Consider the following 18,180-nt stretch of genomic DNA (forward strand, 5'->3'; position numbering starts at 1 on the left):
ATAGCAATTTGGGAAAACACAAACATTGACTGCATAACATCAATGATCCTTATCTCTTGGTATTTATTCCCATGTGGTCTTTTTTATAATGAATAAGAGTCTACCTTTGCAATCATAAATGGATGGGTGTGACTTCTGAGAGCAAGTCATAAAAGACATTGCTGCTTCTACCTTGTACTCTTGGATTGCTCAGAGGGAAACCAGCCACAATATAATGACACTCAGGCAGCCCTGTTTAGAGACCCATGTGTAGAGAAACCAATTTGTTGGCACCAAATTTCCCCCCATGTGAATGAGCCAACATGGAAGTTGATTCTCCAGCCCAATTCTTAAATCTTTCAGCTGAAACCTTGACATCATGGAGCAGAGATAAGCCATCACTTCTGTGCTTTGTTTGAATTCTTGACCCACAGAAACCATGACATAATAAATGATAATGTTTGTTTCAAGCCACTAAGTTTTGGGGGTGATATGTTTTGCAGCAACAGATAACATCTTTTTATTCTTATTTCTTATCCATTACATTTCGTCTAGTGTTGGTGGCATTGGAGTAGCCATGGGCATTTGGAGGATCTGGCTAAGGCATATTTGAGTTGAGAATACTTGTAATTTTGGATCATTGGAAAATATTTATGTGCTTTGCAACCAATATTATATATAGATTAGTTACTTATAGCTATCTCAGCCTAAGAACAGCTCCCAAGTTTTTTATATTACCCACTATAACAGCTCATATAGTGTCAAGACATAAAGACAGCAGCTATGTCACAATAATAACATATACTCTGGGACCTGGCAGCATATGGACCATGCAGGAGAAACAAGGTATAAACCACACAAAGCCAGAATAGCCAGAATAGTCTGTGGAAAATGCTCTCATTCAAACATGTAAAATTTTAAGTGGAAGATTTTTTTCTCACTAATATCCAGTCAAAATTGGGTGGTTCTCTATTATCAGAAGTACATATAATAATAAAGTGTATAAAATACACTTTATAAAGTATATATTATAAAATATATATAAAAATATATACTTTATAAAGTATAATATATAAGTATAAAATATAATTATAAACATTCACTATACTTCTCTCTTTTATGGGAGTTGCACAAAATATGATTTAACAAAATTCCCCTATTCTGAGTATAATATCTTGTGGTACTAATACAAACAAAGAATATATCTGTGTGGGAAATCACATGTTTTTTACATCCCAATTCTAAGAAATATAAAGAAAAAGTATCAACCATGTAGAAAAAAAATTCTTCCAAATACTTTTATTAAAGTAATATAATAAAACCATTGTAATATGAAGAAGCAGTGAAAGAATATGCAGCAAAAAAAATAAGGCAAAATGTTATAGAGACGTTTGTTAGGTTTTTTTTTCTCTAAATGGACATATTTAGCATGATGACACAGAAACTTTCATATACAAAGCACAGCCCTTTCACACCCTAAAATACATACATGCACACATTGTACATACATTTATATTACCAATACAAAATATTTAATTAACATTTCTAAGGATGACAAATACAAAACCAATAAATATCTCAATTCTAAGAAATCTACTTACATTAAGTTCTGGTGAATAAGATGACAATAAGAAAGAGGCAAATACAGACAAGAAAAAACAATTATTTAGCTTTAGGTTACAGACAAGTTTGTTTGTGGGGGTGTATCCTTCAGACAAACAGAAATGGAAATATAACATACCAAAATTTATGGGATGCAACAAAAGCAGTTCTAAGAAGGAAGTTCATAGTAATAAATACCAAACTCTGAAAACAAACAAATTTAAAAAATCAAATAAACAACCTAACTTTATGCCTCAAGGACCTAGAAACAGAAGAACAAATGAAGCCCTAAGTTAGATGTAATGAAATAACAAAGATGAGAGCAGAAATAAATGAAATAGGAACTAAAAAGAAAATAGAAAAGATCAATGAAAATAAGAGCTATTTTTTGAAAAACTAAACAAAACTGAAAAGCCTTTAACTAGACTCACCAAGAAAAAAAGAAAGAGGACTCAAATAAAATAAGAAATGAAAGAGGAAACATTAGAACTGATACCACAGAAATACAAAGTATCATAAGAGACTACCATGAACAACTAACTATATGCCAACAAATTTGACAACCTAGAAGAAATGGATAAATTCCTAGAAACATACAACCTATCAAAACTGAACCATGAAGAAATAGAAAATCTTAAGAATTCCCTGGCCATCCAGTGGTTAGGACTCCACATTGCCACTACAGGGGGCACAGGTTCCATGCCCTGTGGAGGAACTAAGATCCCGCAATCTGTGGGGCACGGCCTAAAAAAAAAAGAAATAGAAAATCTTAACAGGCCAGTTACAAGTAAGTAGACTGAATCAGTAATCAAAAACCTCCCAAAATATAATTGTCCAGGACCAGATGTCTTCACTAGTGAATTCTACCAAACATGCAAACAAGAATTAGTATCAACCCTTCTCAAACTCTTCCAAAAACAGAAGAAGAGGGAATGCTTCTAAACTCATTTTACAAGGCCAGCATTACCCTGATACCCAAAACAGACAAGGATGCCACAAGAAAAGAAAATTACAAGACAATATTCCTGATGAACTTAGATGTAAAAATCCTCAACAAAATATTAGCAACCCAAATTCAATAATACATTAAAATGATCATACACCATGATCAAGTGGAATTTATTCCAAGAATGCAAGGATGGTTCAAATATGCAAATCAATCAGTGTGATATACCTCGTTAACAAAATGAAGGATAAAAATCCTATGGTCATCTCAATAAATGCAGAAAAAGCATCTGACTTATTGTGGTGATCAATTCTCAATGTATACATATATCGAATCATCATGATGTACACCTGAAATTGATATAATGTTATGTGTCAGTTATACCTCATTTTTTAAATGTAATATAGTAAAGTCATTGTCATATGAAGTAGTGATGAAAGACATGTAGCCAAAAACAAAGGGAAAATGTATTAGAGAGGTTTAGTTGTTAGTTGGCTAATTAATACTATATTATAATTCCAGATTTTGTGATGCTTATGGTGCTTTCCAATTTTTTCTAACATTTTCTCTTCCTAAATAATATTTACTTTTTGGCTTAATTTTGCATTCATGATGTTATATTCTTCTTAAGAAGGGTCCCCAAGATTGTATAAGTTTCAGACCCCACAAAATCTGAATCCTCTCCTGCCTAATAATTTTTGCTCTTAGAATTCCCTCAACATGAATGCCTCTCCATTCATGTGTTCATTCATTCATTCATTGATAAATATTCAGCCCCATTCATGCCCTTAGTGTGAGGAGATTTTCAAATTCCATCACCGAGATGAAGCAGTCCTTGCTTTGGACCACAGTAGTCAGCATCTTTTGCCTTTTATATGTTGTTGACATGCTTGTCCCTCCCTCCCATTGGCAAGCTCCCTGAAGGCAGGCAGGGACTTTCCTATTTGTTTTTAAATTACACACAGATTCAACAGTGTCTGGTACTGAGTAGATGCTTGTTCTCAAACAATCAACAGCACAGCTCCCACACTGGGATCTGAGATTTCACAGAGCATGCCAAACACTTATTCTGTTTTAATCCACTTCAAGACCTATTCTTCAATCTTTGCTGAATTTCACTAAGGATTGATATTTTTCCCCAACTGGTTGACTTGAAACCTCAAGGCCTACTAATAGGGATGGTAGGAAGAATATTGGCCCCTGAAAGCTGTCCACATGGCTGGATCCTGTGAACATGTTCCCTTACATGACAAAGAGGATTTAATGTTGCAAATGGATATAAGATTCCTAATTAGCTGACCTTAATATAGAGAGATTATCCTGGATTATCCAGGTAAATCCAATATAATCACAAGGGTCCTTAAAAGTGGAAGAAAGAATCAGAAGTAAGAACCAGAGAGATGGCAGTAGGAAAAAGGACTCCGCCCAACATTGCTGGCTTTGAAGATGGAGGAATGAGGCCAGGAGCCAAGGAATGCAGAAAGTTTCTTAAAGCCAGATAAGACAAGGGAAGGAATTCTCCTCTAGAGTCTCAAAAATCAACACAACCCTGCTGACGCCTTAATTTTAGCCCAGTGAAACCCATTTGGAACTTCTGACCTCCAGAACTGTAAGATAATAAATTCCTACATTTTTTTTTCATTGGGTCTTCATTGTTGCGTGCGGGCTTTCTCTAGTTGCAGCGAGCAGGGGTTACTCTTCGTTGTGGTGCATGGGCTTCTCATTGCCATGGCTTCTCTTGTTGCGGAGCACGGGCTCTAGGCGTGGGGGCTTCAGTAGTTGTGGCTCGCGGGCTCTAGAGCGCAGGCTCAGTAGTTGTGGCACAAGGGCTTAGTTGCTCCGCTACATGTGGGATCTTCCCAGACCAGGGCTCGAACTCGTGTCCCCTGCAGTAGCAGGATTCTTAACCACTGCGCCACCAGGGAAGCCCCTACTTGTTTTTTTAAGCCACTAAAATTGTGGTAATTTGTTACATCAGCAATAGAAAACTCATACAATATAGTAAGTCTATGTAGTATAAGCCTTTGTTTAACTATAAATCGTACCTAGATAGTACCTCAAAGTATGGCATTTATTGAAATCAATTTTGAAAATGTGTTTAGAAATTCGTATGAGGTAAATAAATCTTAGCTTACCAGCAAGCATTCCCTTTGGGAAAAGCCTGGTCCTGCTAAAATTAATCCAGCGGGCTTGGAATCCAGCCAGATATCCCCAGGATTTTAGCTGAGATCAATTAAAGGGAAAAGCTCCAATGGGTTTTAATACTCAGCTAAATAACATAAATAACCCAGTGCACGTGTGACATCTTACACTTTGAAAGCTTTCACTTGCTCTTTGAAAGCTTTGAAAGCTTTCAGTATTCATTTATTAATACTCCCTCGGGTTTGGTTATTGAATATTTACATTCCAAAGAAGGCAAAACACCAAGAAAATAAATAAATTCTTCTAAGTTTGACATATTGGCTATTAATGAATGAAATTAGTTGGTGGAAGGCATGCACACTCACAAAACCTTTTCCAAAAGTCAAAAGTCTTATTTAGGAAAGAGTCATTATATCAATATAGTCTTGAAAGTTTTCTACTCTTGAGACAAACATTTTTATCTGTCTGTGTCATTCAATCTACCATTGAATTATCTACCATTTGTAGATAAATTAACACAGGTTTGTTTGTTTTTTTAAGGAATTTTTAGCTATTGAAAGGTGAATTCAGGAAGATTTTGCTTACACTTGAGTGAGTTGCCTTTGCTCTTTCTTCCACCTCCTCTAAGGATGTTGACAAAAATAACAAGAAAATGACCTAATATGACTTTCATTTAAAGGATATCACTTGGAAGTGAGAGGATGTATCAGAAGGGGTGAGACTAAAAGCAAGAAGTTAAAAGATTATTGTAAAAACAGCTCTGATGTCGATCAAGATGGGATATCCACGCACTGGCATACTTTGCCACCTCAGAGAAAGCAGAACTACTCGTGGTCACATGGACACCACATATACTGAGGATTTCGTTTTTCATCTTATTAGACTGAAAGCTCTTTAAATATAATAAGCCACATTTGCCTACATTTCTATCTTATATGCCAAAATCATTGCTAATGTGAGCAATAATAATAATAATCATCATCTTGGTTTTCTTCTTGGTTAATGTTTCAGATTTGTATCAACTAACATATTTATGGGGATGGTCATTGCAATGCTTTGATTGCTAGTCTGGGTATCCAAATTAAAGTGGCAGCCAGAAAAGGAAAGAACAGGGGTGGGGGAAAAATATTTTTAAGGTTTTATTCCATTCTTCAGTCTTCCCAAGCCCTTTGGCTTTCCCACCTCTCACTTGGACAGTTAATAGTATTTGACATTTATAGAGTTGCTTTAAAATAAAGACCCAGAAGGCTTAATGCACCATGGTAAGAGGCAGAAGGGAAATCAGCTCACACGCCAGGTGCATGATGCCACCTTTGATGTGGAATTTAACAGCTGGGCCACAGCTGGTGGGTAATGAGCACCGGACAATGGCTCAGAACAGGAAGTAAAAAGGAATCCTGGGTCCAGTTGAAACTTCAAGGGCAGCAGGAGGCAGCAGCATGAGCTGACAAAGCTGGAATGTTGCTGGGATATTTTTCTTACAAAACTTTCAGACTCCCTTGTCAAGGGCAGAGGGAGACATTTTCTGGCTTGGCATGGGGCATCCTCGGTGGTCAGGAACTGGGTCCTCCGAATCAGCCTTGACCAGTCAGAAAAATGGCTTGAAGACATGAAAGCACCAAGCCCAGAAATGGCACAGACAGGCGACAGAGATGCCTCTGCCGTGGGGCTTCTGCTGTGTGGGTGGAAACAGAAAAGAGGGACTTTCTGCCCACTGTACTTCAGTGGGCAGTTTTCTATCCAAGGATGAAGACAAGCACCATTGCTATGAGGGTTTAAAACAACATGGTCGGGCTTCCCTGGTGGCACGGTGGTTGAGAGTCTGCCTGCCGATGCAGGGGACACGGGTTCGTGCCCCGGTCCGGGAGGATCCCACATGCCGCGGAGTGGCTGGGCCCGTGAGCCATGGCAGCTGAGCCTGCGCGCCTGGAGCCTGTGCTCCACAACGGGAGAGGCCACAACAGTGAGAGGCCCGTGTACCGCAAAAAAAAAAAGAACCATCGCTATGAGGGTTTAAAATAACATGGTCAATTCCAAATATTTTAAAGATCACTTTCCTGGAGAGTTTGTCTCATGCCTGGAGGACTGAAACACTCGTTCCAATCTGTTCATTTTTGACATTTTTAGTGCATCTCCTCAAATTACATCCAGGCAGTAAAATAAATGGTGATGAAGACTCCAGGGCTTCCCAGGGATTTGTTTCTGGTTGGTTTTTTGTTTTGTTTTTTGTTTTTTTGTTTTTTGTCCCCTGTTGCTGTTCTTAGACAAAGTTTTGAAGAAGATAAAGGGGGAAAATATACCTCTGGCTCACTTGGACCTGCTGAGTTGTTTTGGCTGATTTGAAGTTAACAGTGATGTAATAAAATCACTATAGACATGACAAAGGTGAAGCCAACAAAAGCCCAGAGTCAGGGCTCTAAGATGGGAATCTCAGGGCAAGGTGTGTGTTGGATCGAATTAAGCCTGAGTTCAGCTCAGGGATCTCTTCTTGGAGAAAGAGCAAATGGGTTTCAGCGTGCTTGCAAATACTAATTAATCAGTGCTATGTCATGCAGCGCCGTGTTAAGAAGGATTCTGCGGGCATAGTCGATAGACTCAGCCAGAAACCATGATCTGGGGTGAGAGTCACACATACACCATGCCCTTGCAACCTTGTTACGAATATGAGTGGATGACAGGCACAGTGGAGGGTCATTTTCCTGAAAGATATTGTAAGCAGTTTTCTGATTTTTTAAAAAATTTTATATTGGAGTATAATTGATTAACAATGTTGGGTTAGTTTCAGGTGTCCAGCAAAGTGATTCAGTTACACATACATACATACATATATATTCTTTTTCAAATTCTTTTCCCATTTAGGTTTTTACAGAATGTTAAGCAGAGTTCCCTGTGCTATACAGTAGGTCCTTGCTGGGTATCTATTTTAAATATAGCAGTGCGTACATGTCAATCCCAAACTCCCAATCTATCCCTCCCCCATGAGAAAAGCCTTCGTATTGATTACAGCATGTGCAAAATTTTTCTGGCACCTCCACAGTCAGTGTGGTAGGTGAAAATTTTGCATGCCTTCCCTGTGCCCCACCACGTTCTCTCTAGCAGTCAGTCTAGGTACATTGGGCATCTAGGAGGCAACAGGCCTTGAGTTTGTCAGCAATGCAGGCTCCTGAACTAACTTTCTGAAGCATTTCCTATGTGCCAGGAAATGATCTGGGAATTTTCTAAACATCAGCATTTGTACTCTCTCCACATCATGCCCTAGGAGGTAGACAATTTTCCATTTATTTTATCGACGAGGAATCTGAGACTTCTGAGGTTAACTTCAAGCACACGGCAGAGGGAGAGCTTTAATCCAAGTCTGCCTGGCTTCGAATATAGCAGCTAATATTTACCTGTGTTGTCATGTAATGCTTGGAACTGTCCTACCATTATCTGCATTTTATGGGTGACAAAAATGAGACCCCATAAGGCTAAGTAATTTATCTAAGTTGCTATGGCTACTGCATAGTAAAGCTAGGGTTCTCACCCAGGCAGGCTCACTTCACAGCTCTGTTGTTAGCAGCCATCATATGCTTTAAAAGCCCAAGAACTTCCACTCTCCCATGCCCCCTCTCACTTAAGGAACAAAGATCACTTGATGCATGGGAAGGTCTTTTCAATAAACTGACTGAGAATTCTTTAGATGTATTGCAATATATACAGAAAGAGGGCCGTTGCAGTCATCTTAGCAAATGGGGGGCAGGATGCTAGAAAATGACCTTGGGACAGTGCCAGGGAGCAGATCATGTAGGATCATGTAGATCATGGGAAGCACAACTGTGGACAGAAATCCCCTTTCCTGGGAAACAGATATGAGGGTTTGAGCTGTCTGGGAGAGAATTCCATTTATCCAAAGACAAAAAGAAGGGGAGGTTTCCTTTATGTGCTCCCATGTCCTGGGGCTTTCCCTGTCTACTTAGCTGCATCCAGTGGGCTGGACTATACATGCAGTTTGGAGAAGGGATGTGAGAGGGGGATCAAGGAGATTGGATCTAGTACAGAGCTGAGAAGTTCATGAAAAGGGGTTAGACTCTAGAATTCTAGACTCTAGAATTAACAGATCTATAATTTGATTATCCACCCACAAAAACATCCTCACCAACAAGAATAAGAAAAGTTGAAAAGGAAAAAAGTGGGAACTTATAATATGTCAATGGAAATTTGACTAGATAAGCAGACAAATAGGCCAAGTACTTAGGAGAAATGCCATTCCCTTTTTCTTTAAAGGAAGTAACACAATTTTTTCAAAATGCAGTCCTCAAATCGCTTGCATCAGAATCATCTGGAGTGGGGAAAGGCTTTTAAAGAAGATATGGTACATATATACAATGGAATATTACGCAGCCATAAAAAAGGATGAAATCATGCCAGTTACATCAATATGGACGGACCTAGAGATTGTCATACTGAGTGAAGTCAAAGACAAATATCATATGATACTGGTTGTAAGTGGAATCTAATAAAAATGGTACAAATGAACCTATTTACAAAACAGAAATAGAGTCACAGATGTAGAAAACAAACTTATGGTTACCAATGGGGAAAGTGGGGAGGGACAAATTAGGAGACTGGGATTGACATATACACACTACTATATACAAAATAGATAACTAATAAGAACCTACTGTAACTCAATATTCTGTAATGACCTATATGGGAATAAAATCTAAAAGAAGAGTATATATATATATATATATATATATATATGTATGTATGTATGTATAACTGATTCACTTAGCTGTATAGCAGAAACTAACACAACATTGTAAATCAACTATATACTCCAATAAAAATTAATTTTAAAAAATAAAATGTAGATTTCTGGGCCTTTGCTCAGTCCCACTGAATCAAAATAACAGAGGCTGGAGCCCCTCAGCATCCCACAGGATTCCTGTGGAACAGCTGTACGCTTGGAACAGCTTTTGTTGAAGGTAGGGGTAATATTTTCAAGCTCTGAGATCAGGATGAACTGAGTTCCAGTCTGTGGTTTCACTACTTACCAAACAACATTGACTATTCTAGTCATCACCAGTAGTCATCACCCTCAGAGTTTCTCCACTTTTCCATGCACATGGTTTGTCATTTTCTTTTCTATCTGTTGGTGATCTTCCAGATAGGTGCTGTTATGTCAGCTGGGGCCCAGGAATGAAAACAACATGGACTAAAACTTCAGCCAAGCAATAATGAGTGAGAAATAATACGTAAGATAAATTTCAGGGTCATTTGTTATTGCAGCACAACCTAGCCTATCCTGCCTAACGTAGTGTCCAAGAACAATGTCTTTCAAGCAGAAGCCACACATTGCCTTGAGGAAGAATGAAAAGACATTGAAGTGGGAGAAGCAACAGAAGTCAGTCTCCCAAGGTGGTGATTATGGCACATCTAAGATCCTCAACCCTGATTATACATTCAAATCCCTGGGGAAATATAGAAAAACATTAATCCTAGATAGGCATATTTTTTGAAACTCCCCAAGTCCTTCTCTAGCACATCCAAGGTTGAGAAGTGCTGGTGTAGTCAAATCCCATTATATTTATAATGAGGGAACTAAGTTGCAAAAAGAATGAACACCAGTGCTGGACAGTGGCAAGATCTTAGCCCATGTCCTCTGGGATCCAAACTTAGTGTTTTTGCCAGAACAAACACTAATTACAATTAGAATAATTCTATCTTGGCTTTAGAATACTGACATAACCTGGGTTCAAATCTGGGCTTGAAACATATCTGGCAAATCATTTAACTTTTGTGGCCTTGTATTTTTTTACCCATATAATGATGATGCAACTGCCTCATTGCATTGTTGTGAGTATTTAATGAGATAATATATATTTGGAGGGATGGTGGAGTAGAGGTCAGGCATAAGGGTTCTGAAGCCAAGCCTCAGATTTCAACACCCGCACTGAAACTTACTCTATGATGGATTTATCTTTTAATATCGATGTGGCTTATTTCCTTCAACTGTAAAGTGGGTTAAATATAACCACTTCTCTTTTAAGGTTGTTGTGAAGATTACACGTAGGGCTGATGTGTTGCAAAACCCAAAAGTCACCATCTATTGTCCTCTATGTACATGGCTCCCCCTGCAGTTGTACATGCAGAAGGCTGTACATTGTTTCATCTACAGAATTTAGAAGTGTGCCTGGCACACAGTAGGTACTTATTAAGTATATGTTATTATTACAGTGTCTAGCACACTGACTGAGACTTGGAAAGTACTCAATATGTATTTGTTGCATGAAAGGGAGAATAGAGTACATTATTAATGCAATTAGTAAACCATTTTTTATCAAGGAAAAGGTACATAGGAAATAAGGAAGGTAGAAATTAGACTACCATGGATCTTGGATGCAAATTAAATATCTTGGATTTTATTATCTAGGTAATAGGGAGCCACTGAATATCTCTCAACAAGGGAGTAACACATTCAAGGCAATTTTAAGGTTGATGAAGGCAGTGATGGATAGAATGAGGTAAAAAAGGAGAACGATCATAACACCATGTAAATAATCTAGCCATGAGCTAGACGGCACATGAAGGGCTGGCAGGGAAGGGATTAGCATGAAGGCAGGACAAGGTGTGAGACGGCAGCATCTCTGAGGAAACCAGGATAAGTCACATTCTGCATGTACACCAAGAACTTGGAGCTTGGCCCCAGCTCTGCCCTGGATTCATTCTGTGTCCTCAGAATATAAGGGAAACAAGATCCCTCTCATGGACTTTACTCTTTTTTTTTTTTTTTTTTTTTTTGCGGTACACGGGCCTCTCACTGTTGTGACCTCTCCCGTTGCGGAGCACAGGCTCCGGACGCGCAGGCTCAGAGGCCATGGCTCACGGGCCCAGCCGCTCCGCGGCATGTGGGATCTTCCCGGACCGGGGCACGAACCCGTGTCCCCTGCATCGGCAGGCGGACTCTCAACCACTGCGCCACCAGGGAAGCCCCATGGACTTTACTCTTTAACAGCGAAGATGACGTCATTGGTCCTGCTGCTCCCTAAAATGACTCCAGCTCCTGAAGCCCATTCATGAAATTCAGAACAAGCTGGGGCGGTCAAGAATTCATCAGGAACCTGGCTGTGGGCTATTCCATGTGCCTGACTAGCTGTGGAGTCCAGTGTAGTAAGCTTACTGGGAAGATTATGTCATTATCTTATTTTCTAGGGAACTGTGTCTGTCCGCCTTCCCTTATTTATTTAAGGGCAGTTGGGTGTGTGAGGGAGATGGGAAGGCATCTCCTTCAAGGTCAATTGTTTGAGCTCCACGCTTTCTTGTCCGTCAGTGCAGGGCAAGGTCAAGCACTCTGTTCCGGTGCTCTCTCTTCCCTGCATGCCTCCCATTAATGCAGCTGGAGGGACTCCAGCAAACACACAGACACATGCTGACACACGCACTCACATCCACGCTCATTCAAAAACTCACTCAAAAACACACTCATACAGACTCACACACATACTCACACTCATGCAATTCACAGGCACACATATACAAACACATATGTACGTGCAAGCTCACACACTCATAGATACTGATGACTTAAAAAGAATCCACAACCTGAGAGTTGCGAGTTAAGTTTTATTTGGGGCAAAATGAAGACTGCAGCCCGGGAGACAGTGTTTCAGATAGCTCTGGGAAACTGCTACTCTGAGGAGGTGAGGGGGGAGCCAGGATATATAGGAGTTTTGCAACAAAGGACAGGTAATTGGGAGCATCAAAAGATTATTGTTAATTAAAGAAAATCAGGTATCTCAAGTTAAGGAATTTAGTGCTTTTCTATGTATGGGAAGATGCAAGAGCCTGGGCTCAATGAAATCATTCCTTTGATATGCATCTCAGCTATCTGGGGCCAGTATCCTGTGTTTTCACATGCTGAGTTTCCTCAGGGCTCACCGCAGGTATTCTTTTCAGCCCTGAGTTTCCTCAGGGCTCATCAGCTCACGCTGGGGGGCTGCAATCATTGGTGACTGTGACATCCTTTGTTTATTGATATGGAAGGAAATATTCCATTTATAAATATTCCATTCCATTTATAAATATTCCATTTATCAACACAATCACATGCTCACTCTCTCACACACACACACACATTGACAGATCCACCACACACACATTTCCTCATCATGCACACACATATGAACATGCACCCACCTTCATGCACTCACACACACCATCACACACACACATGCTCACTCACACACATGTGCAAACACACTCTCAAACACACACACACACACACACACACACACACACAGGATTCTTTCCTAGGAGGTGGGTGTGAGGAGTATGGAATTTTCCAGCAGAAGACAGTTGGGCACTCCTGTTGTTCTGGCCCAGGGTGGCCACAGACCAAAGAATTGGCTCTGCTGAAGCTCCCTGGCTCCAGCAGACTTGAAGCAACATCATATTTACGGAAGGAAGATTAAGAGATCTGAAAATAGCTAAGTAAGCCTTGAATCTGGGATTTAACATGGTAGCCAGTACAAGTGGGAGAGACACCCAGACCCTAAGCTCCTTTTCTAATTCCCCGCTCCAGTATTCATTTGCACAAGCGCCTGCCTCCCAAGAGGACATCTGGCAGGAAGGTGATTAAAGCCAGCTTTTCTCTAATTGAAGAATAACTGCTCTACCTTTTTTTTCCAAATGTTTGTTAATTTCTTGTAATTAAATTTTCCCCCTCAGGGAAAGACTGCTGGGTTGTTCCTGAGAGGGAAAATCAATGGCATGTAGCCAGCAACTGCCAGACCATCCTGCTCTGATAAGGCTTGAGCTCCCTGCTGTCCAGGCAAGTGAAGGCACAGCCGTGCTACCATGGTGTCCCCCAGCCTCTGTCACCCCATCCCTTAGGAACCAAAATGTGCCTAGTTCCTGGGTCATCTTCTGTAAGGCCAACTGGCCTGAGGCAGGGGAACACAATCAGATTCACAGGTTGCATCAGGCCGAAACTCTCTGGACCACCCAGTTCCAGGAACTGACCTGGGGACTTTGCACCTGGCCCAGCCTTCCCGCCTTTCGAGGGGCGGGACTAACGGTCCCCCAGGATACCCGAAAAGACCACCAAATAAGGAATACCCTGCGCCCTCCCAGATTCACCACACCCCTTTCCCTTCTTCCCCTATAAAATCTTGCCCAACCCTCGCCCGGGTGCGACTTCTCTGGCCCTTTTCTCTCGGACCAGTGAACCTCACCCGGGAGCACTCCCTAATAAAGCTCACTTGAAGCTTTCCTCTGTTTCGCGGTGCCGTTTGTTAAGATCCAACCTTACATCTTCTAGCAGAATCACACCAGAACTGCCAGAATGAGCAGTATGGTGATGTGGAAAATGTGCTGCTTTTGGAATCAGGAGATCTGCCCAGTCCAGGCTCTGCCACTTACATGGTTCTGTTTCTTTGTTTTTTATTATAGTCAAGCATTTATTCACAGCTGACCTCCAGTTCTCAAGGACTCTGAGGTATCTCTATATAAACAGGTTACACAGAGAAAACAGAGCAACTAAAAGAAAGGAGAAAGAAACAATGCTAAGCATGTGGGCTAATTACAATAACTGCCCACTAATTGTTGCTCTGGTCTTCCTGGCAGCCTGGGGGAAAAGGGAAGCATGATGAGCTGCATGACCACTTAATCAGACACAGGGACTCTGACTCCCAAGGAAGGAAAGATGCTTTTTCGTGGATTTTTTTCCTGAGCATAAATTCTTAAAAAATCTGACATGAAATATTTTCTAGGGGGTATTGATAAACATACTAGACAAAGCCCTCAGCACTGATTGTAATGCCATCCATTACTGTGCTAACCCAAATGCTTTTTTTTTTTTTCTCTTTTGTCACATGAGACTTACATGCATCAGACCCAGGTTAACTATAAATATTAAATGAGATAGTGATACCAAGCAGGACCCCATGGGGCTCCTGGGTACAAAAGCCTTTCTGTGTCCCCCATTTCTTTATTACAGGAAACAGGCTTCATTCAGCCTCCGAGACCTTCCCTGAGTTCCAAGGGGCAGGTTCAAACAGTTGCTAATTAGGGAAGGGAGGGAATGGAGAGACAAGAGAGGAATAGTCAAGAAACAATAGTGCAGCCTTAGGGCAGGGTCCTGGTTCCCCCTCAAGGGATACACATAACAATATCTTTGAGCTGTTTTGCAGAGCCTGAATCCCCCACCAGGTGGGAGAAGTTAACTGTATGCTGCCTGCAAGCAGGTAGACCCCAGACTTGTTGGAACCAAAAGGTTGATAATGCTCACTCCCACTTACCTCACCACCAACCAATCAGAAGAGTGTCCACAAGCTGATCACGCCCTCTTTGAACCATTACTATAAAACTCCTCACTGCATCCTCCAGGTTGGGACACACAGTTTTGAGGGCATTATCCCAGTGTGGCCCCCTTTGCCTGGCAAAGCAATAAAGCTATTCTTTTCTACTTTACCCAAAACTCTGTCTCCAAGATTTAACTCCGTGTTGGGGTTGATAAATGGAATACTGCCTGCCATATCAGTCAACAAAGGATGTCACAGTCACCAATGATTGCAGCCACAGCCCTTGGTGAGCTGGTGAGCCCTGAGGGAACTCAGGAAGGAAAAGAACACCTGCCATCTAGCAGCCATCAGACTGCAGCCACTCCCTGCGGTGAGCCCTGAGGAAACTCAGGATGTGAAAACACAGGATACTGGCCCCAGGTAGCTGAGATGCATATCAAAGGAATGATTTCAGTGAGCCCAGTCTCTTGCCTCTTCCCATACATAGAAAAGCACTAAATTCCTTAACTTGAGATATCTGGATTTCTTTAATTGACAATAATCTTTTGATGTTCAGACTACCTGTCCTTTGTTGCAAAACTCCTATATATCCTGGCTCCCCCCTCACCTCCTCAGAGCAGCTCTCTCAGAGTTACTTGAGGTGCTGCCTCCCAAGCTTGAAGTCCTAAAATTTCCCACGGAATAAAACATAACTATCAATTTTTAGATTGTGAATATATTTTTTTAGTCGACAGGGCACAGAGGCCATATTCGGCTTCAATAGTACTTGAGATAGCATTTCATCTCCGGTAACTACACAATTACAAGCATGAAGTGTGAGCGTTAATTCCTATTTTAGGAGTGACTTAAATCTAGGGGAGGATCCAGAGCTCAATTGAGATGCAGATTCCATTCCTCCATCCCCCAGGGAAAGAAAGCTGACCACCCCCCCACCACCCACCACCCACCCCCCCCCCCCCGCCCCATGTAAATTTGACCTGTAAGATGGTCCCCTAACCTAAACAAGAAGCTTTTGCACTATTCTGCAAGCCAGTCAGCCTGTGCATATCCTAGTTTTATGGAATGAACAGCATTATATTTCTAGGGACTGAAAAAAGAGCTAGAGTGACCCCCGAGCACAGCATCTAGGGGCTGACAGCCTTGCTGGTACAAACTCCATCCCCTTCTGTCTTCCCCAACCTGATCCTCAGTCCAGTCATCCACTGTAAGACTTTTACTCACAGCAAACTGCTGGGCTTTCACACCACACCCTTCAGGGAAGGCTCCAGCCAGGATCTAAATCAAGTTCAGCTGGTAATTTCACTACAAATTGCTGCAAGTGTTGAACCTCCTGGGGACTGACTGAATAGCTCCACCAGCCCTGCCCCTCCCCTCGGAGAGTCAGAATCCACTTGATAGGCAGGTAGCTGGGAGGCTGAGAAGGAGCTAGGCTTTGCGGTGGGTGTTAAAATAAAAAATAGTTCATGCTTGTTATTTGGAAATCCGTGATTCACGCTCATAAATGGGTGTGTGTGTGAGGCAGAGACCAAGGCAATGAATGGCTCTGATTTTACTTGCAGGGCTGGAGGATCCACCACACCCCAAAGAGACTCATGGTGGCCGCCATTTTGAATGGAGTCCAGTGACTCAGTGTCTTTTCCATTGACAAAGCCCTTTCCTAGACACTGTCTAAAGCTTTGCCTGAGGAGCAAAACTTAACCCTGGGACTTCATCTTGGCCTTGAACTTTAAGTAGGAAAACAGATCCATGTAAATGCCAGCTCAGCAAAGCAGCCTCTGGCTCTGAAATAGCAGATCTGTGAGTCTCATAGGCTCTCTGGCCAGGACCCCTGTGTGGGGATCCATGTGAACTGATGAACTGCCATTTACAAAGCTCAGGGATTGCTTCCCAGAAGGAAACAAGTACTCTCCCCGATTTAGGGAACAGCATAGTATTGCAATAGTTCCCATGAAGAAGCAGTAGCTACAGCATGGCTTTGGTGTCAGAGTTGTGCATGGAGGCCCTGACCCTGCCGGGCTCTGCTACTTTGCTGTGTGGCTTTTGGCCACTTAGCACCCCTCCTGTGAGCCTTAGTTTCCTTCTCTGTGATGTAGGAATTATAATAACCTCTTCAAAAGGGTCATGAAAGTGTTATGTCACTTTCTGTTGTTGCTTTAGAAAGAGTCTGGGTCACATACGCACTCAGAAAGTGGCAGCTACTTATTAAGCATCCATGATGTTTATGTATTTTCCATACAGCATCTCAAACACCCTCATTTATTTTTTTCCAGCAGTTGCTGTCAACTCTGTTCTTCCACATTCTTTTAAAGCCACAAAGCCATATGGGTCACATCCATTCACCTCCAGTTACTGGCACAGTGTCATCACAGTATGTAAAGTTTCGTCTTGTCCTGTTTGAAGCTGCAGGCTCTCACTCTCCTTGCCTGTCTGGTTTGCCTCTCCTTTGGTGAGGAGGAAATATAGTCTGCGATTTCCCTCTGCTTCCCCTCCTCCTTCAGGGTCTAGAAGCTCTGGGAGGGCAGAGACATTTTCCTGAGAACTTCCTCCAAACCTGCTAACATCAAGGTGGGCCTGCAATTTTCTGTAGCTCAACGAGCACTGGCCAGGGGATACTTAGTTCCCTGTTCTTTCAAACACCTCCAATCTTAACTCCTCACTGGACTTGGGGTGGAGAGACCCCACTGCTCCCCATGAAAAGTACACAAGACTCCCCAGTACACAAAGAATTTGGACTCCAGAGGTTTCCTGCCCATGGTCTGCTTATATAGACTGTTGTGGGAGAAGGTGGTAGCTGGGGGTTGCAAGCCCAATGGGCCCTCATCCAGGACTCTGTGGTCCACTGTTCAGGGTTCTCAGAGGCTACCTCCAGAGCCCTAAAGCAGAGGCTCCCAAACCACAGCATGCGTCCTCAGGGAGGTCTTGTTAAAACACAGATCAGTGAGCCCCACCCCCCACCCCCCCAGCCAGTCTGGGGTGGAGTCTGAGAATTTGCCTTTCTAACAGGTTCTCAGAGGAGGCTGGTGCCGAGGCTACCAAAACCCACTCTGAAGACCACTGTGCCATAGAACAGGAATTTCTTGCTGGGATAATGCAAGAATTGAATTTCAGAGTGGTTCAATTATTTGTCCAAAGTCAAACAACTAATAAGAGGGAAAACGAGGTCTATACCCAGATTTGCCTGACTCAGACCCCTTGGCCTTTCTACTCTCGTGTGTGTTTTCATGGATG

At 41.8% G+C, this 18,180-nt stretch overlaps 1 long non-coding RNA gene across 1 annotated transcript; it reads right to left on the bottom strand.

Moving 5' to 3' along the window:
• Positions 1 to 1,299: 1,299 nt before the first annotated feature.
• LOC125963423 (uncharacterized) lies at positions 1,300 to 16,248 on the bottom strand. Its single transcript, XR_007475386.1, has 3 exons — positions 16,174 to 16,248; positions 9,706 to 9,837; positions 1,300 to 2,325 (listed from the first exon to the last, which is right to left on the bottom strand). It is a non-coding gene; the product is annotated as an uncharacterized LOC125963423 (long non-coding RNA).
• Between the last annotated feature and the right edge of the window lie 1,932 nt (positions 16,249 to 18,180).

The sequence above is a fragment of the Orcinus orca genome, chromosome 2 (genome assembly GCF_937001465.1).
Source record: "Orcinus orca chromosome 2, mOrcOrc1.1, whole genome shotgun sequence".
NCBI classification, from domain to species: Eukaryota; Metazoa; Chordata; class Mammalia; order Artiodactyla; family Delphinidae; genus Orcinus; species Orcinus orca.